General features: G+C 38.8%; 1 pseudogene; it reads left to right on the forward strand.

Moving 5' to 3' along the window:
* Positions 1–3,769: 3,769 nt before the first annotated feature.
* On the forward strand, positions 3,770–4,236 carry LOC121155934 (annotated as a pseudogene).
* The last annotated feature ends 20,040 nt before the right edge of the window (positions 4,237–24,276 follow it).

Below are 24,276 nucleotides of genomic sequence, written 5' to 3' on the forward strand. Positions count from 1 at the left end.
CACTTGATGTTATTTTGATTTTAGAGATAATTTTTGGTTATATAGGAGTATTTGTTGTTTATGGAAAATGTTCCTTAATTCAGGGGTGATGGAGTCATGAGTCAGAGCCTCTCAAATGGCTTGGGGAAATTGTGCTATATTTGAAATTTTTCTGTGAGTTTGACATCATTTAAACATTTAAAAGAAAGAAAGAAGAAAGGAAGGAAGGAGAGAGAGAGGAAGAAAGAAAGAAAGAAAGAGAAAGAAAGAAAGAAAGAAAGAAAGAAAGAAAGAAAGAAAGAAAGAAAGAAAGAAAGAAAGAAAGAAAGAAAGAAAGAAAGGAAGGAAGAAAGAAAGAAAGAAAGAAAGAAAGAAAGAAAGAAAGAAAGAGAGAGAAAGGAAGGAAGGAAGGGGGAAGGAAGGAGGGAAGGAAGGAAGGAGGGGGGAAGGAAGGAAGGAAGGAGGGAAGGAAGGAAGGAGAGAGAGAGACAAAGAAAGAAAGAAAGAAAGAAAGAAAGAAAGAAAGAAAGAAAGAAAGAAAGAAAGAAAGAGAAAGAAAGAAAGAAAGCCAGCCAGCCAGCCAGCCTGGGCTGGTGGCACAGCTGCAAACATGTTTGAGAGAATAAACTAGCATTGCCATGGCCTATGGGAAAGAGGCAGGGGAGTCTGATGTGGAAGTGTTACTCAGTTTCCTCTGCTTACTTCCATGCTCTTGAGGTATTTTATGTTGTATACTTGAAAGTGTATGCAGAAAATGGCTACAGGGAAAATTTTTTAAACAATACCCATTAATACAAATTGGAAAATTACAAATATTAAGGACTTGATCTTGTCAAAACTTTGATATTTTCCTACTGTGCCCGTCTCCCTCTCAATTCAATAACAATATGAATATGAAGTAATATGCTTTGTATAATGCCAAACTTTTAAAAATTAATGTTGCTTAAAACTCTTCTATACATGAAATGAGTGAATGAAGTAGCTCTCTTGGAGTCATAGTTTCCAGCCATCTTGTTTTGATTGCTAATGCTCATTACTATGTAACACAATATTTGATTCTAGTTTGCAATGGATCCCACAATAGAATCCTCTCTCACATTAAGTCTATGACATTGGGGACTTTGGTTTGTTCACTGCAGAGATATCTATGTCACATAGTTACCCTTCCACAGTTTTATACATAGGTACACAAGAAAGATAAATTTCAAATGAATGGATCTTTACTTTGAGGTTTTGGATTCTGCTAGTTGGAAATTTCCTATGCCAGTCATGGATTAACTATTTCTATATACTCAGGCACTCTGTTAAATACATTACAAATATTCTATAATTTACTAATTCACCAACAATCCAGTGGAAGTGATTATCACCATGTAATGATAAGGCATCATAAGGCTTAGGAATTAGCAAATTGACTAAAGTCAGAGTTACATGTAGGAACCTGGATGATCACCCAGGCCTCCCACAGATTTATGTCACAATTCATTCTGCCCAGAATTTCACTGGTGATTACTTGGCAAGCTGTTTTGAAAATCAAAAAAAGGGGCAGAGGAAAGAATTCAGGATGATGTTCATGATGCTGCATCCCAAATCCAAATGTTTGGGTCCTCGTCCTGACTCCACTCCAGCTTCCAGCTTCCAGCTTCCAGCTTCCAGCTTCCAGGAAGTAGCAGGTGATGCCTTAAGAACCTGCATCTCTACCACCCAGAGAAAAACCTGGTCTGAGTTCTTGGATACAGATTTCAATTTCACCAAGCCCTGGCTATGTGGGCGTTTGAAGTGTGGGAGGGAGAGCTCTTTCTGTCTTTTCTATCTGCCTGCTTTTGTAAATTAGTAAATAAATTTTAAAAAGTAGCTAAGTGTGGATAACTACTGCTTTCATTCTGTTACTGTCATCTTACTAACTATTTAATTCTTCTCCGTAAGCATTTGCTAAAGATCTACTTTAAATCAGGGTCTTGATTTCAGTGTCACAGTTCCTAGTTTCAAGAAGATCATGGTTGAGAGCAAGAAGTGCATCACATATCACAAAGAAGGGAAGGAGAACCTGTGCTTTCTGGGAAGAGCTGGTTTTTGAAAGTAGATACAAATGCTGTGAAAATCTGTGCATATTTGAGGTAGGGTATGGAAGAGGAGAATTTACACAGGGCCATTGGCACAGTGTTCAAGGAAGAGCAAACAGTAGCTTATCTGAGTGGGTTTTTTTTCTATGCAACAAATACCTGTGGTCTCCCACATTCCTTCCAGGATAAATCTTATGGACTCAATGACAAAGCACACTCAAGAAAGAAAGGATATGCAAACATCCTCTACCATGCTCACTCTCCATGAGAAACTACATGGGTTTCAGGAGAGTCAACCTGCCTTAACTAGATCCCAGCCCTATGTTTTGATGAGAAGTTGATCTTACCTAACGGGAGCTATAGACTCTACTACAACAGCAGTGGGGGTATTTACCCTACCCCACCCACTAACTTTGTTGGACAAATCAGCCACACAGAAGCTCAGCAAGGAAGCAACACATCTAATCCAGACAGCAGAACAAATGGATGTAAGTGGTATTAACAGAACCCTCCTCCCACAGACACTAAATATGCTTGATTTTCATCAGTACATGAAATCTTTTCCAGGATTAATCACATTACAGCCCTCAAAACAAACTTCAGGAAATTTAGGGAAAAAGTTGAAATCTTCCCATGCATCTTCTCAGACCACGAAGGAGTGAAAGTAGAGACCAACAAGCCAAAATACTCCAGAAAATAAGCAAAAGCATGGAAGCTAAAGAAAATGTGCTGCTGAATAAACAATGGATTAGAGAATAAAATTTAAAAATCCATGAAATAAATGAAGATATCAACAATATGTACCCAAAACTGTGGGACGCAATCAAGGTAGTTCTAAGAGGTGATTTATTGTAATAAATGATTTTGTCAAGAAGCTAGACAGGCACCAGGTAAATGAGCTAACCATACTTGTGATGAAGTTAGAAAAACAACAGCAAAATAATTCTAATTTGGCAGAAAAAAAAGAGAAACAATCAAGATAAGGGAGGGAATAACCCAAATAGAGACCAAAATAACAATATGTAAAATTGGTGAATCAAAGAGCTGGTTCTTGGAGAAAATCAACAAAATGTATTCCCCATTAGCTCAAATGACAAAAAAAAAAAAAAAAAACCTAGTGTGGTGGGTGAAGAGGACACAAATTATGTGAAAAAGGAAACAATAATGGACACTTCAGACATACATAAGATAATCAGGAACGATTACAAGCAACCACATGTCAGCAAATCAGGAGAAATGGATAGAATCTGGGATACATACCATTTATAAAAACTGAATCATGAGGTAATAGGAAATGTAAATAAACCTTGACTAGGACAGAGCTCATATCATTCATCAACCACTGCCCAAGAAATGAAAGCCCAGAACTGATAGATTTACTGCTTAATTCTGCCAAACATTGCGAGAACTGATTCCAGTTCTCTACAATCTATTCAGAACAATAGAAAGGGAGGAAATCCTTCCAAACTTTCTATGAAGCCAACATTACCTTAATTCCAAAAACAGATAGATACACAACAGAGAAAGAACTACAGACCATTATCCCTGATGAATATAGATGCAAAAATCCTTAACAAAATACTAGCCAACAGAATACAACTATCAGATAGATCATCCATCCAGACCAGGTGGGATTTATCTCTGGCATGAAGGGATGATTTAACATACATAAATTAAAAAATGTGATACACCACGTGAAAAAATATATGAAGAACAAAAACAATATCATGCTCTCTTTCCTGTTGGCAGCCAACATACCATCCATACTGAGGAAGACCCAGAAACTGCACAACCACATGAGCCACAGCCATGGCTGCATCTGCCAGCACTGAAGTGCCCAGGAGGCCCGGGGAACACTGGTGGCATGCATCTTCACGGGATCATCTTCAAAAAATACCACCTGTGTTACTTTGGGAAAGTTGGTATGAGATATTAATATTTGAGGAGGAACCACAGCTTCTGCCCAACTGTCAACTTCAATAAGTTGTGGACACTGGTCAGTGGGCAGACATGAGTAAATGCTGCCAAAACAAGACTGAAGTTGCCCCCATCGTTGATGTAGCACTGTCAGGCTACTGCAAAGTTCTGGGAAAAGGAAAGCTCCCAAAGCAACCTGTTATCATCAAGACAGATTCTTCAGCAGAAGAACTGAGAAGATGAAGGGCTTGAGGGAGCTTGTGTCCTGATGGCTTGAAGCCACACAGGTGATTACAATGTTTTCCTGCTAAAACAAAACAAAAGAACAATATGATAATCTCAAGAGATGCATAAAAGATGTTTTATAAAATCCAGCACCATTTCAGGCTAAAAACCTTAAGCAAGATTGGCATAAAAGGATGTTCTACAACACAAACAAATACAAAACAAACAAAAACTCCACCATCATATTGAATGGGAAAAGGCTGGAAACTTCCACTCAGATCTTATCTAGTCCAGTATTTTAGGCAATGGGATTCCTCCTACCCCTCCCCCCATGGTGGATCCCTCCACCTTGCTGCATTGTCACAGTTCAAGTTCAGTTGAGATTCTTTCATTGCAAGCATATACCAAGCATAAAGTCCAGCATGTTATTGTCCAGATAAGTTCAATGGCTTTTTGGGGAGACCATGTCTGGCCTGAAGGTAGAGCCAGCAGAGTGTCATCCCGACCAATCAAAACCCCCAACATAATATCAGCAACAATTTATAACGTTAAGGAATTAGTGGACATAGTATTGAGTAACCAATATGTTAGAAAAAAAAAATTACATTTTACAGGTACTATTTTTCATACTGACATCATTTCATCTTAAATTAAGGCAAACGTGGTATCTAACCTTTTGGGATTGGCTCATTTCCCTTAGCAGTATGGTTTTCAGTTGGGCCCATTTAGCCGCAAAGAACTGCATTTTGTTTTTTAATAGCTGAGTAATATTCCATGGAATAGATGAACCATAACTTTCTTATCCAGTCTTCTGCTGATGGACATTTCAGTTGCTTGCATGTTTTGGCAATTACTGATTGTGCTGCTATGAACATAGGGGTGCATGTTGGCTTCTCGTGAAACAGGTGTTTTGGATATATTCCTAGGAGTGCTATTGCTGGATCATATGGTATGCAGATTTTGAGTTGTTTGAGTGTTCTCCAGACTGATTTCCATAGAGGCTGTACCAACCTGCAGCCCCACCAGCAGTGGAGTAGGGTTCCCTTTTCCCCGCATCCTCGCCAACAAGTGTCGTTGGTGTTATTTTATGTGGGACAATCTTACTGATGTTAGGTGGTACCTCATCGATGTCTTAATTTGGATTTCCCTTATTGCCAGGGAACTTGAGCATTTTTTCATATGTTTGTTTGCCATTTGGGTTTGTTCCTTTGTGAAATGTTTGCCCATTACTTGAGTGGCTTGTTTGTTTTGGTGTTTTGGTTGTTTTGTAGTTCTTTGTATATTCTGGAGATTAGCAGGAGGGTATAAAATTAATGAGCATAAATCAATATCCCTAGTATATACCAACAGCAACTGAGAATGAGCTAGTAAGTTATTTTTAAAATAATGAAAAAGAATCTGAATACCCTGGGATAAATCAAAGACACAGAATTTCTCTATAGTGAAAAGTATGAAACATTTTAAAAAAGGAACAGAGGAAGACATTAAAAGATGGAGAAATTTACCATCTTCCTGGATTGGTAGAATTAATAACATCAAAATGACCATGTTGCCAAAAGTAATATTCAGATCAAAATTTCAACAGCATTTTCAGATAGCTGAAAATGATACAGAAATTAATAAGGCAACACAAGAGGCCACCAATACAAAATGTATCTTAAAGAATAAGTATAAAGGTGGAGGGATCACAGTTCCTGATCTTAAGACATGCTGCTGGGCTGTGCTAATCAGAACAGGCTGGTGCTTGTATAGAAACAGGAGGATCAATGGAACAGAATAGAAACACCAGAACAGAACCCACACATGTACAGCCAACGAGTCTTTGATAAGTTAAAGGGAAAAAAGTTTGGTCTCCTCAATAAAAGCTATTGGCACAACTGGATAACAACCTGAAGATGTAAGAAGCATGACCCTCACGGGCCACCATACACAAAAATCAAATCTAAAAGGATCAGGGACCTAAATCTACACCAGAAACCATCAAACTATTAGAAACAAACATAGGATGCCCTCTAAGACATAGGCATAGAAAATTCATCGAAGCACAGGCAGAAAAAACCAACATTAACACCTGGAGTCACACCTAACAAGCTTCTGTACAGCAAGGGAAACTGTCAGCAAAACAACAAGGCAACCAACAGAATGGGAGAAAATCTTTAAACACTACACAACAGGTGGGGGACACATATTCAGGATTTACAAAAAGCTTCAGAGAAACAACAGCAAAACAATTAAGTCAGTTAAGAAATGAATGAAGGAAATGAACAGACACTTTCCAAAGGAACAAATTCAAATGGGTAAAAGACATATGAAAAAATGCTCTAACTTCCTAGCAAGAAGGTAAATAAAAACAATGACACTGCGATTCCACTTAACTCCAATGAGAATGTCCTACATGCAGAAATTTTCTAATAATACCTGCTGGCAAGAATATGGGGAAAAGGCATCCTACTTCAGTGCTGATGGGATCACAGACTAGTACAGCTACTAAGGAAGTCAGTGTGGAAAGTGCTCAGACAACAGAAATTTGATCTACCATATGAGCTAGCATTCTCATTCCTGGGAATATATCCAAACAATAAAGTGAAACCTACATACAAGAAAACAACCTGCACCCCTATAGTCATAGCAGCAGAGTCTGCAATAGCAAGGACAATCCAGATGCCCATCAAAAACGCAGTGGATAAATAAACTGTGGTACATCTACTTTGTGGCACACTACTCAGGCATTAAAAAGAATAAAATTGCAACAAAATGTGGGGACCACTATGCTCAGTGAAATAAGCCAATCCCAAAAGGACAAGTATCATATGTTCTTTCTGGCACAAGGCAACCTCCATGCAATGTACAAAACAATAAGACACGTGAGTAAAGAAGGATACACTTATATTCTCCTAAACTAATGGTGCAATGAAGCTAGAGAAACAGGAAACAAAGGGAGAGGGGGTCGCTTCTCAGCCTTTTGGCTAAGATCAAGTGTAGGAAACAAAGGGCAACTGCAGCATTCATCCCTACTCCCGAATACAGAAAGACCCCCAAAGAAATTGTTAAATACTCGTTGACAAGACACTAGATTCTTTAACACTCTCTAAACCTCCAAGGTCATGACGCATGTAGATAGCAGGACATTGGAATTGTAACTGTAGCTGATGATTTATATTATTACAAAATAGAGAGTAAGTGGGGAGGGCAGAGAAAGAGAGTGAGAAAAGGAAAGGTAGGAAGGAAACCATATGTCTAAAAAAACTGTATACAGGAAAATAATGATATAAACAAACAAAAATAAATAGCTCGTTTTGTGCAAGTTATCACCAAATGCTTCAAAATGTCCATCTTCCAAAGGAACTTAATGAATACTGCCTCATCAATGAGGATCGTGCTTGACACATGATAAGGTTAAATAAATGTGATACTGCTGGAGGCCAACCCGGCTGACTTGAGAGCTTGCAAAGGATGCATAGATCAGCGAGAAGACGAGAAGAGATGTGAACCACTATGGCATGATGCCCATAATGGACAACTCAAAAAAGCTGCCTCCTTTATTTATATAGAAATTATCACAAGTTTTTACACAATATCCAATTGTTTCATTTTTACTGCACGATTAAGAGAATAAAAAACAGTCCTAAAAACATGATTATGATTGTACTTCAAAGAAAACATTTTCAGCAAACCATTACTCATTCAAACCTGCAGTCACCCGGCTGAAGCCAGGAACTCCATGTTTGGCAGCACATGCGGTTACATAGTGACAGGTGGTTTATTTATCCAAAATCAATTTTCACTAAACCTAAACTAATATTATTTAAAATATCAAGAATATAAAATTAAAGAGAAATCTCATAAATGAAAGGAATTTATAAAGTCATTAAGTCATAGATCCTTTATTAAATGTTATAGTCAGTCATATACTAATTACCATCACTTTGACCTAGTACTGATTCAATTGTTTTTTGTTCTTTTGTTAAAAGGAAAGTGAAAAGGATCAGGGCAACTCAGTCTTTCTTCAAATGGAGGGGTTTTACAAAAAACTTCTTTTTATCTTTTCTATTTACTTTCCTTAAATATCAGTACCAATATAAGGTAGAAGTTTTAAACCATCTTTCTCTGGGGGTTCACATTTGTCTCCCTTTAGAAGATGCCCCATACTTTCTGCTTTGTGTGGTAGGAAGCCAAATGTGTCATTTCATGTGTTGAACAGTTTGTCAACAGTTTGAGGCTGCACGGGAAACAAACTCTTTGTACCTCCGTGATTGCCATGTATTCTAAGATATTATCAAGCCATTTCTTATGGAGAACATCATGAATCTTAGAGTAAGTTCCAGGTCAAAAGTGGGCACACAAGAAGACATTTGGAAACAGTATAGATTCAGTTGTGCTACTCTATGCTTTTAGCTGTGTCTCATTGTCTTTAAGTTACTAAAGAGCCTTTTACCATAACATGATTGGTAAAACCAGTTTCTGTTATTAAAAAGAAATCATTTCACATTTGCAGAAAAACAACAACATTCTCGGGAGAATTCCAGGAGATATCAGAGATGGGATCAAGTGTCCATACAATGGGGTGATGCAGCAATGAGGTAATTAGAAGCATTCTACTGGGCCTTGCCATGCAGCCAGAAACTCTTGTAGCCTTGCTAACCGAGGAGCTGTGCTCGGCACACCCCCATGCCATCCGACCCAACTGCTTGGCCCCCCAGCATGATACTAAATATAACGATGATTATGAGCAAGATGTTGATGATGTTACTCTGTACTGAGAGTATAGATTCCCGTTCTCCAATGCAGACATTGCCATTCTTGGCTTGTTTTTAGAAATGCCATGGAAATTGTGTTTAACACAATTCTGTCTATATTCACATAATGGAAGGGAAGAAGCTGCAGTGTAATTTTCTGATATTGTCAATAACAACCATAGTAGTAAGAATAATAGCTGATGTTGAATGCATTCTAACAATAGCCCTTGTACTGTATTAAGCAAATGTAAAATCATCCTCACACCACTATTTTGATGAAACTTACAGCTTTGAAAATAAGCTACTAGGTCCACTCATTCAGAACATTTAGAACTAACACAAACTGGTTCTTTCTGACTCTACAGGTGTAATTTTTGACCACCTTAAACTGTGATTCTCATACCATAACAAAAGATAACTTTGGGTTAAGCCACATGAACAATGCCAGAAGCTGTGGGGAAAAATGTTGACAACTATTTGGGTTTGGGATGAGAGTCAAGTCAGGAAAACACCATGTTTGAGCATCAAGCTTGCTGCAGTGTGTGTCTGCCTTTATCTGATTCTCTGCTGGCTTTCCCTATTAGTATAGGGAAGTATCCTAGTATACTCATTTATTTGATTCTTTTTGAATTCTTACAAGTCTACCACTTTGTGTATGCAGCAAAATTACACAGCTCTCACAGAACATCTATCAGTGAACTGATGGAGTCTAACAGACAACAGACATTCCAATCACAAGTTTTCAATCTACTACACGGCTGTACAAGACCATAAAGCTAAGTTTTGTCAGATTAGTTCACAAAGGCGTAAGTACATGAGGGCTAGTAGTAACCCATCCTAACATGTCATGTTGTATTCAGAGTTGAGACAACAGGTCATCATGTAGTTGACAGATCATGATGTAGTTCCATGAAGAGGTAGGTCATTTTCTCATGTCGTTAGCCATTACTGTATAGCTATGTTTCCACCTGTTCATACAATATGAGCAGTAATGAGAGAAGGCAAATCTTGAGAAAATAATGGTTTTGTTTGATAGGTGGGCTGAATCTGCTGAAGAATGATCCTTGAAAATAATTTTTCCAAGAACAGAATGCTGTTCAATACATCTTGCCTTCCACTTTGTTTTTGGAAATAAGCGGCACAAATTAAGAAAATATGCACCCAAATAGGGGAGCAGAGAGCAATAGTTCAAGGTCTAGAAAGAGAAAGACTGGGAGATTAGGTCCCAAAGGATCTAGAGACATGGGAGGGTAAGAACCACATCACAGAGCAGGATACACATTCATCTTTTAGTTGCGAGTTATCGCCGATGAGAATTTAACCCATGCAAGTGGCGCTAAACAACCAGAAACATAGGATGACGCAGTCAGTTGACATCAGGCAGCCTGCACTGATATTAGGACATCTATCTTCTATATCCTGCTAGGTAAGTTAACTAAATCTCAATTTAAATTGGATACCTTTTAGTGCTTTCTATCTACATTCCATTTTAAAATTTGCTGAGCCATCTCTCATTCCATGAAATAGAGGTCTACAGATTCCAGCCCTCACATATGAGAGACATTGGAGTACTATAAAATCACAATATGAGATTTGAAAGCATTTAAGCTTCCCTTTTGTTGCTTTGTTTCTGAACTGAACACCTTTGAACATATTGGTTCAGTTTTCTGAAATTTAAATAGAGATGATATTACTACTTTCAGAGTAGCCATAACGACTAAAGAAATCATGCTTTTAAAAAGGCTTGGTATAATGCTGTCATATAGCTCTCCTAAATAAGGGCCAGATATTGTCCCTGTAAGCAGAGCTCTGTAGTAAAGTGCTAGGCTGTGAACAACAGACACATAATGATCAACAAAATGAAGAAGCAACCTGGGAGAAAATCTTTGCACACTATACAACCAATCAGGCACTAGTATCCAGGATTTACAAAAAGCTTCAGAAACTCAACAACAGCAAAACAAACAACCTTGTGAAGAAATGGGTAAGGGAAATGAGCAGATATTTTTCAAAAGAACAAATTCAAATGGCTAACAGATATGTGAAAAGATGCTCAGACTCCCTCGCTGTCAGAGAAATACAAATGAAAACCACATTGACCATTGACCATAGATAGAGTTCCACCTAACTCCAATAAGAGTGGCTGACATTCAGACCTCTACTAACAACACCTGCTGGCTTGAATGTGGGGAGAAAGATACTGCACTTCATTGTTGGTGGAAAGGTAAGCTAACATAGCCACTGTGGAAGTCAGTATAAAGAGTGTTGGGGCAACTGAAAAATTGATATACCTTATGATCCAGCTATCCCACATCTGGGAATATGTTAAAAAGAAGTGAAGTCTGCATGAGAAAGTGATCTGTAATCCTGTGTTTACACCAGCACAATCCACAATAGCAAAAGCATAGAATCAACCAGATGCCCATAAAGAGGAGTGGATAAAGAAATTGTGGTACATCTCTACATGGACTATGACTCAGGCATTAAAAATAATGAAATTCCACCATTTGCAACCAAATAGTCTGAACTAGAGACCACTATACTCAGTGAAATAAGTCAATCCTCAAAGAACAGATACCATATGTTCCCTCTGATATAAGGCAACCTTCATACAAAATACAAGATCAATAGATATCTAGGTAAATGTGTGCATACATATATATTCATATTCATCTGCAAAACGGAGACCATCAAAGATGTATTAAAGATACATTGCAATATGCATCTCCACTCCCAAATAAAAGGATTCCCGATGAAACTGTTAAATATATCTTGACAATAGGGTATGGGACTTTTCTGCCATTGTCCGTACCTACAATGTCATGATACACTGAACTAGCACAATGATGGACTTGGGACTGCTAATGAAGGACTATACTGCTGTAATAACATGGGGGAAAACATTGTAAGATGAGGGAAATGTGGGCGGGGAGTGGAAGCAAAAATCCCTGAGTCCATGGAACCGTATAATGAAAAATAAAAATTTTTAAATATATTTTTTCCTCCAAGAATGGCAAGGAGAGTAGTTCTTTAAGCTGTATGCGGTCCTCTGGTGAATGCTGGAAAGGCTGTGTTGGGATATGTTCTAAAAGAGTCTAAATAGCAGGCAGCATCTCATGACCTTGACTTTGTGTCATTTTCCTCTGTGACTCCCAGGAGCCTCCCCAAATCCATATAGTAGAAGAAGGTTAAAAATATATTAGCCTACAGCAATTTGTGCCTTTGTGGAACAAAGAGAACATTCTTAATGAAGAGTTTAGCATATATAGATCATTTAACAAAGCTATTAAACACTTTGTCCAAGGCTGTGCCACCTGGGCACCTATGGACTACACCAAGAAATCCAGACATTGATAAAATTGTACATCTGCCATCTGCCCCCAGATGAAGGTTAACAAAGAATTGCTAACAAAAAATTGCTTAAAAATGAAACAAAAGAATGATAATGGCAAATTAACACATCCTGGCAAAAAACACTGTAAATCCTGCAAACTGATAAAACTAATGATGACTTACTGCAGGAGCTACCATTTGTTCATTGATTTATTTGCCCCATAAGATAGAAAAATAAATGAAAGTGTATGTGTGGGCCATAAGTGAGAAGAAGGAAGGCACTGGGTACTAGCTTTAACTCTGCTGCTAATTTGTGGTACCGAATGAAAGCATTTTCATTGATAAATAGCAAAATACGAAAGCCATCTTCACACATTCCTGAAGATACCACATACCTCTCTTTCATAAGTTTCCCTTTCAGATTAAAAATTGGGGAAGCGGTAATAGGAAAGAATCTTGCATCAAAGGGTAGCTTAGTTGCAAAGGGCTGATGCTAATAACATGATTCTCTACTAAACATATTTAAGCAAATGTGGAAGCAAAGAGAAAACACAGGTCCAGAAAACAATTGGCAAATGGAACCAATTTCACATGAACTGTGAACCAACTCATTATTTGGCCCATATGATCTACTAAGAGGAATATAAAGAAGAGTGTTTAATAGGTTAAATATTTACTCTTAATTCTACTCTTACTCAATCTGAGTACTTCCTACGAGGTGCACACTCAGATGTCAATGAGATTTGTTTAAAAACAACTTTACCATCCACTAGAATGCTTTTTTTTTTTTAAAGATTTATTTTTATTATTTTTTCATTGGAAAGGCGGATATACAGAGAGGAGAGACAGAGAGGAAGATCTTCCGTCCGATGATTCACTCCCCAAGTGAGTGCAACGGGCCGATACTATGCCGATCCGAAGCCAGGAGCCTCTTCTGGGTCTCCCACGCGGGTGCAGGGTCCCAAAGCTTTGGGCCGTCCTCAACTGCTCTCCCAGGCCACAGGCAGGGAGCTGGAAGGGAAGCGGGGCTGCCGGGATTAGAACCGGCGCCCATATGGGATCCCGGGCGTGCAAGGTGAGGACCTTTAACCACTTGCGCCACCGCGCCGGGCCCTAGAATGCTTTTAATGCAAGTTTTTTTGTGCTGTGTTCTAATTTCACCAATAAGGAAGTGCATTATCACCTGTAGCTGAGGGTGAGGCAACACAGCAGCCTTCAGGTATCTTGTAAGGGCTGCCATTCTCTGTTGCCAATGTCAGCCTCATCCTGTATCTGCACCACCAGATGCTCACAAACAATGAGTCACAGTATCCAAACTCCTGCATAGTAAGAACCACCTCTTCTCTCCTTCACACTGATTGGGGCAATCTAGCTCTTAAGACAACCCTTACGCCAGGGCTGTTGAAAGGGATGCATCATAAGGGAAAGTTGAAAATACAGGCCATTTCTGGAACAGGGAAATTAACCATATTCTTCTGAGTCATGAGGGTGAAGGGTATGTATGTGAGCAAAAAATGCATCCCACTGGAAGGAGAAATGAGCGTGGAAGCTAACTAGGCAGCAAGGATCGCAGATTTCACATGATTAGCACGTGGCAGAGCCAATATTGAGGCCAGTTAAGGGTCATATAAAATACCAGACTAGTTTCTGGCAGGAAACCATTTGCTACACAGGCAGTTATTTTCCTTTGAATCTAATAATCTGTCTTTACAACTATATCTCCAGGATATCTAATAATAATATTTATCCTGCAAAGAAAATCAAGTCTAGGCTTTAAAAAAGAGTAAACTTATCAAGACAGTTGAATATAACATCGGATAGCTAATAAGTCAGATAATATCCAGGGCATATGGATAGTAGACCTATGAAATCCATTTGCTTTGAATGAGAGACAATTGTGTGATAAATAGTTAACAATATAGGCACAATGGTAAACACTGATGTGTTTTTTAACCTACCTTATCATTACTAATATTTATTTATCAGAAAGTAACAACATTGGTTTTTAAAATCACAATAAGCATAGAAAACAATGATCATTTTTAAATGACTAGTTGTAAACAAAGCACCTCGGCTTGATAAGCCTTCTCTAATGTCTTCTGGCTGTGCTGATAATGCCGCCCTGGTGTCCAGTGTCTGTAAAATATTTAGCACAGGGACACAAAGGAGTCGGTTAGATACAGGCTTCTATTTTAATTGAAGCCCTGGCTCCCAAACTCTCCTCATATGGAATTTTACCAGCGTCATAGAGCTAATATCATGCTTTACCGAAGAGTATTAGTCCTTAGGGGGTGGGGGGGAGGCAGACAGAGGCAACCTAGGAGAGTAAATCTGTGTAGAAGGTTATTTTGGTTTCTGATGTAGAAGGATATAAGCCAAGAAATCCTGCTTTGGGGGCACCTCCACATGCTGTCAGGTGGGCAGTGAATCAACTGTTACCCTCTGCACACCTGATGTGTGCTTCCCTCTTGTTTTTACCTTCTGTGTTGGTGTCCAGAAACTGTTTGGAAATATTTTAATATATATAAATACTTTTGAACTAAGTGGAAATGCCGAAATACATTCCAAAATAGAGAAGGACCAGATTTACGATTGCCTAGAGTGATTACACAGCATTCTCCTTTCCATTCCCCCAGCCCCCTTCTTGTTCACTCTTATTACCTTTATATGGAATGTCATAGATTCCTGCCCTTCTCATCTCAAATTCAACTGTAAATTTAATTTTGTAAATATCCCCTTACTCGCTACCATTAAGACTCCATTGTATTCTTGTTGCCTGTGAAAGAAATACTCAACCAGGAATTGGTAAATTCTTTGGTTTGGGGGCCAGACAGGTTCTTTGCAACCAATGGACTCGGCCCTCTCTTCGTGTAATACAGATATAGTTGCCGATGATATGTCAGCAAATGGACAGACTGTACGGAAGCAAAACTTTATTTACATACACTGAAATTTGAATTTTATACAGAATCCATAGTATTCTTTTTATTTTTAATCAATTAAAAATGTCAAAACCCAACTGAAATTAGGAGCCTTACTAAACAGGAAGCAGGCTAGTTTAGACCAGTTAGATACAGGTTGCAAATTTTGTGGCCTCAGTCTTTAGTCCAACCCCAAAGCTGATTCCAATTCAGAATCGTAGCCTCCCTTTAACTTTCACTGTTTCCAGTGACATCAATTTGACATCTCCTGCTAAATTAAGCCATTTTCCCCTGAATGTCCAATGTACCCAAGTACGCAACCCAGCTCTTTTGATAACATCATTTCTCCTGCCCAATTTTCAAGTCTCCGTTTAACTGCCATTTCTTTCAGGAAAGTTTAGGCTAGAAATAATCTCCTTATCCATTATAATAACAATTTCTACCTAGCTCTGTATTAAGCAATTTGCATACATTATGTCCTTTAGAAAATGAAATAGGGGTTTCTGGAACTATTTTACAAATAGGAGGTTGAGCTTCAACATGATTATGTATCCAATGCATACTAAGTGACCAAACCCAGAATCTAACACAGATATTTTGGACTGCAAGCTAACGTACCGCTTTTTAAAATTCCAAACAGACCACACATGCTAATGTTTTATTTGCACTTCTTTTATGGTGCTGACTTCCTGTCTGCCCATTATTACAACTAGTTATGTGACTTACTTTATCTCTTTTTCCACACCTATGAAGGCACTGGTCCCTGTCTTACTTATATTTGCATCCTCAGAGGACTTGCATATAACAGGTGCTTAATATAACTTGTTGAGACAATGAGTACCATTCAACACTTCCTTGTAGCAATGGATTTCTGTTGTTAACTTTGGATTTGATTTCCTGTAATCTCCACTTTTTAGAATGGACCTGTCCTGTCCCTCCCAGAAGTCAGACCCAGAGGGAAGAAGAAAATCCAGCTAGTTCCCATCAGTATAGGTGGAAAGACATGGTTTATGGTCAAGTAAAAATCAGACAATTACAGATGACAAAACATGTTTACCCAATTGTTTCTCAAACTGGTTAATGAACTTCACTGGCATATGAGTTCTAAAGTTGGCATGGCATTCCTAGTTCATTTGGCAGCCTCTAACTTCAATAGCAACTGGCATTGTTGGTTAGCAGGCACAGTACCTACTCCCAGCCTGGTTTATGACAAGGTCAGCCTCTCTATTGGACACCCAGGTCCTTTAGAATGAAACTTCTTCCTGGCTGTGATATTTGGCAACAATGACAGAGCAATCAACTCTACCATCCCTTATGCATCCAACTGTCCAAATAAAAAAAAAAAAAGAAAGAAAGAGAGAGAGAGAGAGAAAGGAAGAAAGATATAAAGAAAGAAGAGAAAGAAAGAAAAAGAAAAGAAAGGAAGACCATTTCTATTTTCTTCTGAGGTTATGTTTGACAAATTTTCTCCACTTCAGATGCAATGCCTAGTTACTCAAGAACTTATCTCAATGAGAGCAGCATGGTGTATCTGCATAGCGTCTGCATCTTGGATTCAAGCACTTCTCTTTCCTCGTTGCATGGCTTTCCACCTTCCCAGTCATTTCCATTGTTTGTAAAGCGGAGAACAGTATCTTCCTCAGAGACTTTTTAGCTAATGAGACAGCATTTGTAACATCTCCAGTATATTTGGTGTATTGTAGGTCATCATTGAAGTTATTTTCTTCTTCTATTGGAAACAAATACTATTGCCAGTTTATAGGTTACTTGGGTAACAATAGAATGTTGGCTTTTGTATGGTTTTGCATTGCTTAGTTGCTGTCTCACAAACATCATGGCATGTTTCAGCTCCTGAAGTATGTCAATTCAGAGTCTATTTTAAATAACAGTCCTCCAGACCAAACTTGATAGCTGCAGAAATAATGTTTCAAAGGGAGAGAACTCTTGCATGTTGCAGACCCATGGCTTAAAGACTCCAGGTATCACTTTTAAAGAACAACCAGTTGTCTCCAAGATTGCTGTCTTACCTATACAACCTCTTCTCTCCTTTCTCTATCAAGAAAAATCACCCAAACCATGCTGTTGCTTTGTCATTTCAATATTTCGTTGCTAGTTCTAGCCAAGTAAGTGTTACTCCATGTCAATATTTTCTTTCATGGTGATTTTCCTTAGCTGATTGTGGTCTCCCATTTCTTCATAGTGTGTTCAATCCTTTGAAGACTCTCTATCCACCTTGTTACATTCTTGGACATCCAACCAACTTCACTTCCTGGGCTTCCTGTAGGAGAAGACCTATCAAAGAAAAAGAAATCTTCAAGTTTTGTAGTAAATGAAGTCTGATTTTTAAGTATTTTCCAAATTTGAAATCTATGCATTTGCTTTTGCTTCCTTTATGGAAAGGCCATCCTACATATTGTCCAAGTTCATTAAGCAATTAAACTAACTTAATTATTCAACTCAAACTGTATTTCTTAATGAAGATATGCATATTTTGCTATTAATTAATTGCCAGGACATTTCACTTATTTTTGGACTAACTGATTGCTTTGAAGTGATAGCATTTATATTTAGGTTTATGGATTATATAGACTACTGAGCATCATCCACTTATATCCAATATTTGTGAAAGGTGCTAGATTTTAAATGACCTACACACGATTACATTCTGGGAACATAATTCATTTGAAAGGAACTATTAGTTGAATATTAGCTACAACTAAGCTGTATATGCATGGGTTCTTTATCTTTGGATTCAGCCAAATGAGGACAGAATATTCAGAACAAAAAAATGTATCTATATTAAACATGCTTAGGATTTTTCCTTTCCATTATTTCTGAAATAATGTGGTATGACAGCTAGTTACATAATATCTACATTGTATTAGACATGCATAATCTAGGGCTGGTTTAAGTACCTTAAAGAGAGTGGATATTGTGATGTCATAAATTAAGTTGTCATTTGAGTCTCCCACACCCCACACTAGAGTGCTTGGTATAAGTCCTGCCTCCACTTCCGAGACAGCACCCTGTTCGCACACACCTTGAGGAGGCACGTAGACATTCGTGCACTTACGTCTCTGTCACCCACACACAAGGTGCAGATGGAATCTCTGGTCTCTGAGTTTGGATTAGAGACAGAATCACTCTCTGTATTTCTATCTGTGATACCATGCTTTTGTAACTAGAAGTAAACAACAGTAATATGATTGACATGCATAATACATGTGCAAATTCCACACTATTTCATGTGATGAATTTGTGCATCTGCAGATTACTGTATTCACTGAGTATTCTAGGATTAGTCTTCCATGGTCCCTAAGCAATGAATGTGGCTGTAAATGTTAAAAGATGTATAGGTTTTTATAGTAAAAGTCATATAATTTATTGTTTTGTTTATTGAAAACTCTGGTTTTTCACATACTTAACCTGCTGTGGTTTTCAACTTCTTGCAGTCTTTAGCAAGTGTGGAGACCATACCTTCATAAATATTACTTAGCATGATTATCCATGATTAAGAAGCTTTTATTAGATACAGGTAGCCTTCAATGGCTGGAGTTTGCTTGGTATGACAGATCTCCTGCCTTTCTGTCAATTGTCATGTTTTCATGAACTCGTCTTCCTGAAAAAAAATATGATTAAATATTCAAATGTTTAACAGAGAAGCGGTAAAAGTAGAGTAATGTATAAATAGTGCCAGACTGATAATACCTTGCACTCTTGAGGAATTCTACAGTAGAAACTTGTGATTCAGCTGATCTTCTAGGAGGGGTAAGGTGATAAACTTCTACATGACAAGCTGCTCAGAGGTCGGGGGCAATGCCAAGGCTAAGGCATTATTTTGGAGCAGAATGAATTTATCCTTGCATATTCATATGTGGTTGAAAACCATCTGGGCAGTCTATGAATTTTGGACCTACTCACTACCGAGTTACAAACCATGTCTAACATATATTATACTAATTAATAAATTCTCTAGTGTGGACCATTCATCAAGAACATTGAAATATTTTTTTTTCCAGAAAACCACTTTAATGGAGTATGCAGAATTGTTTAGCACGCTAAGCCTTGGCCTGCAGTGCCAAGTTCACCTTCTGACTCTGTTCCCTATTAATGGCCAGGGACAGAGGTGAAGGATAGTTCAAGCTCTTAGGCCCCTGCAGCCATGTGTGAGACTCAGAAGAAGTTCCTGGCTCCTGGTTTTGTACTGGTACAGCTCCATTTGGGAAGTGAACCAGCAGATAGATCTCTCTCTCTATCTCTCTCTCTCTATCTCTGTTGCAACTGGCTGTCAAATAAAAATAAATAAGTTCTTTAGAAAATCTTTTATTGAGGTCTTGTTGACACAAAAATGTATATTTTTAATGTATTCAACTTAAGGCATTTATGCCAAGAAAACCAACGCATAATGCCATAAGTATGCCCTTCTGATAGTATTATTAACTTGTGGGTTTCTGATTAGCCTCTCAAAGGCTGAGTAACTTAGGATACGAGGGTATTTAACAATTTCATGGAGTGGCTGCAACTTAAAATGTCCTCATTCGGTATGGAGGTGCCTGGCCCAAACCTTGGCTCATTTGCTTACACTCTAGCTACCAGTTACTGTGTGCATTTGGGAAGGGGGCAGATGATGGCTCAAGTACCTTCTGCTCCCATATAGGAGCTCCAGAAGGCGTTCCAGAGTACAGTCCCCAGCCTAGCCCAACCCTGACTGCTTCAAGATCTCACTCAGTCTCCACTCTCCCCTCCTTTCAAAGACAATAAAAATGAATATTTATTATGCATTGATTTCAAAATATTTTGTTATCAAAAAAAACTTATTTATGAATTCCTGTTTTTCACAAACTCTTTTTACATACATATTGTATATATGTACATACATGTTTTACATACATATTGTCAACAAGGGCACTTCAAGTGTTAACTAACTAGAATGAGGTTAAAACACACATCCACACCCTATTCAATTCCAGAACACACCAAAGCTATAATGTTTCCCAGATTCTTATCTTTTCACAAACGGGTTTGTGGAGTCTTGTGGATTTAATGAACACATAATGTGAGCCTAGCCCCAGAAAACAGAATAGATTTTGTCTTCATTAAGTGATAGGGAAATGTTGAAGGTTTTAAATGAGGGAGAATTCCATACCTCTGGAAGGCCATTAACAAGAACAGTCGAGTGTTAGGGCCCCTAGCAAGCACAGTAAAGAAGATTTAATATACACAGTTAAATTAAGAACACTGTATGACAAAACGTACTACTTTCCCTCATGTGAAATTCATTTTAAAGTGTTGCCTGTTCACTATGAAAGTCAAATATGCAAAATACGATTATAATGCAAAATGCAGATTTACATATTTGTTATTATTTTACCAGTATAGCATGTTTCCAGAGGTCAAATTATGACTGGGTCGTAAAATTCATTTAGAATTAAGATCACATGACCTCAAACCTAGGTCTGGCATAATATTATTTATATGAAACAAAGTCAGCAGGCTTTTTCTAATTACTAAAAAAAAAAAGTTTGATCTATAAAATGATTTAGTCCTTCAACAAAATATAATAATTAACATGCGTAAAAGTTATAAATATTTCATCATTAATGATTATGCTTAATCCCAACCAATAAGGCAATTAAGTACCTTTTTATGAGCTGTGCTGTCTGAAATCTAAGCAGGCGGAACGTTGGTCTTTCAAGTTATGGTGTTAGTTAACCTTCATATAGTTATAAACTAGACATTGTTGGTGCTTCTAGAGAACAAAACACACTTAATCACCATCCAATTATTAAATGTACTTCACCGTATAAATGCCAAAGGTTGCCCAGCTTGTTTGAACCCCTTCAATCACAGGGTTCTTTCATTAGCTACAGCTGTTGTAGAATACATTCCGTTCAACAAATATGAGAATCCTTCAAAAGGCTCATGGAAAAAAATTGATTTAAAAGATAAGCTTATTTTGGTGGGGAAAAAAAAATGAGATCCATGCACAGATTCTCCAGTTTTTTAAGATCTCTCATATGTAAGGATTTCAAATATTTTTGCATGAAAGAAAATTTTCCTTTTAATTGCATTTTCCATGAATGTTGAAATTTCCTTGTATTTACTGAGAAACCACTCTCAGGCACTGTTATTGGCTGTGGGATCAACCATAAAACCACTGACACCATTCTTTGCCCTCATGGGACTTACATTACAGCTGGAGCAGACAGTGTAAAGAAAGGCATACGAATTATCCAAGTTGGAGAAGACATGCAGGAAAAGGCTCTAGGGAAACCTGCAGGGTTCAGTAGATCTCTGGGAAAGATCAATAAACAAGTAGATAGCGAGGAGAAAGCAGAATAGGCACAGAAGAGGAAGCAGACAAACTTGCAGAATGGGCCATGGAAAGATTACTTCCTGAGAGGCCACCAGATGTCGAAAGTCAAGTGGGACCTCTGTAACAACATCTGCAAGTAACACACCTCCAGGCTGATGAAAAGTCTCTGCTCAGAAGTGCATAAACCTGAATCACGTTAACTACTTGATTCAGCTTCTTATGCCTAGTTTTCTATACTTACCACCTAGTTTTGTGGCCTTTCACCATTTGCTATTGCCTTACTGTTGAGTGCATTTCAGGTTGTCTGCTTTCTTGTTCTGTGTGGGACCTGCTCTTGGGGGGCGGGGGGTGTCAGTGAGCAAAGAGCAGCCTTCACATGTGAGTGGCGATGTGTTCCCACACAGCCCTTCACCACCCAGATAAAGCACTGATTCTGGATTACAATGGGCATGCATTTTCCCCATGAAGCAGGGAGGGCTTCCTGACTGCAATGACTTCCTTCTGTCACAATTGTAACCCATGACTTCTCTTTGTTACTGGGTCAGCTGTGGTCTGACAGCCTCACTTAGAATTTGTGCTCCTCGAATATTTACAGTAAAAACAATGGAGACATGGAAAGATTAAGCAGTAGTTCCTGGCCGCAAAGCCAGAAAATGGAGAAGTTAGGATATGACCCCAAGCAGGCATCCAGTCTGAAGAGCCTGTCCTCTGGTCCTGTGGTGATTCATCTTACTGAAATCATTATTGGATAGTATTGCCTGTGTTCCCTATTAGATTCTGAACTTCCCTGGACCAATGATCTGCTATTTTCATTCCTGTATCCGCCATATCAAATACAGTGCCAGCAAAATGAAAGCTCATTGCCACACAAATGAAAGTTTTCTTGGAATTTGATCTTTTTGACTTCATCTGGCTAAAATGAAGACAAATGGCACTTTGTAGGACAGTTAGGTTTAACATATCTATCAATCAGCATTAGAATAGATGCAGAGTAGTCAACATGTTATTCAGATGCCAAAAATTACCTGTCACCCAAATGCTTATAAGCACAAATAGCACATGTCAACACCCAGGGCTTTCCTGAGCCAAGGAAAGCAAAATACAGCCTCAACTCTCTCACAGGTCAGTTTGCTCCAAGGTCATTAAGTGAAGAGACAAGATGACCCGTCCAAACTAAGCCTATCAACAATAATGATGCCTCAAAGAATATAGAAGCAGTAGCTTTGGGCGGTGAGTTACTGGATCAGTGAAGTCACTTTTATCTTTAGATGACAAAGCAATGGATTTTTGGTTGATCCCATCACTCTATATTAAGCAAGTCAATGTCCAAAGTGATAAAAGCTCAGGCAGGTCTTAGCAGGAGAAAACCAAACTCAATTTCAGACTCATCCATTTATTGATTTTCGGAGTTTCATATTTCTTCTATACCTCAGTCCCCATTTTTAGATACATAGGATGAAGGCTTTGCTCTTCCTGACACCCATGGATTTGATAAGAATTTGGTGAAATAATGCATATTATGAGCCACACAACCATTCTCTATGGCATGTTATCAGAATGTAATTTCATTTTGTAAAGATTTATTTATTCTTATTAGGAAGGCAATTTACTGCAAGGGGAGACACACAAAAAGAGCCTCCATCTGCGGGGCCACGCCCCACATGGCCACAACAGCTGGAGCTGAGACAATCCAAAGCCAGGAGCCAAGGACCACTTCCAGGTCTCCCACATGGGTGCAGGGTCCCAAGGCTTTGTGCCATCCTCTACTGCTCTTCCAGGCCACAAGGAGAGAGCTGGGTGGGAAATGAATCAACTGGGACATGAAACAGCACCCATATGGGATCTTGGCACTTGGCTGGCGAGGATTTAGCCACTAGATCAATGCACCAGGCCAATCATTTCATTTCTGCTTTCTCCAGTCCCAATTCTATTTTTATATATATATATATTGGTTGTTCTATAACTAGATAAAAACTTGGCACTTCTGCCAGCCTTTAACCAAAATACTGTGTTGGTTTAATGACTGCAATCATCTATTTTATGAAATAATGGCAGTGTCAAACGTTTTTACTTTTATCAAAGATTAAATCTAGAGCTGTGACCAGCAGGATTTCGGGTAGCCTAGACATGCATCCTAGAATTTCTGCCCTGCTGGCTGCCTAGCTGAGACTAACAGGATTTCAGCTGCCAAGGCCTGCATCCTGGAATTTCCACCCTGCTGGCTTTGTAGCTGTGGCCAGAGGATCTTGGATTGGACAGGCCACGGTCGCCAAGGGCACTGGGGAAAACCCTCAGGCCACCCACTGGTAAGCTCTGGGGACTGGATAGTGTGGGCCTATAGAGTATCTGGGGGAAGACCTAGAGAGTATTAGCAGGAACCTGAGGGTTCATGTCCAGGTGAGGAATGACTCTGAGGGACATCCATGGAGAGGACCACTCTACTAGCAGGTAGGCAAGGGGGCTGAGACTGAGATGTTTGGAACAGAGGATGGAAGGACCTTTAAGGATCAAAACTAAGCACTAGTACACATGGGAGGCCTGAGCTGGGGTACCACTCACCAAATACCACTCACAGGAACACACTAAAGCTAGGACTGAGGACTTGATACGGTACTGAACAGTGAGAATCCAAACCTGGAATGGGTAGTGTGAAGCTGGGACAAAACCCTAACCAGAACATGAGTGAATAAGGTCTGGGGACAGAATTAGGATGGGGGTGCTCATTCCTGTGGAGCAACAGTCTCTGTTGGAATGCAAAAGAACTGTGGCTGGGAACAGGCCTGAAT

This window comes from Ochotona curzoniae, unplaced genomic scaffold, assembly GCF_017591425.1.
Source record: "Ochotona curzoniae isolate NIBS_2020 unplaced genomic scaffold, NIBS_Ocur_1.0 contig_3190, whole genome shotgun sequence".
Taxonomy (NCBI): Eukaryota; Metazoa; Chordata; class Mammalia; order Lagomorpha; family Ochotonidae; genus Ochotona; species Ochotona curzoniae.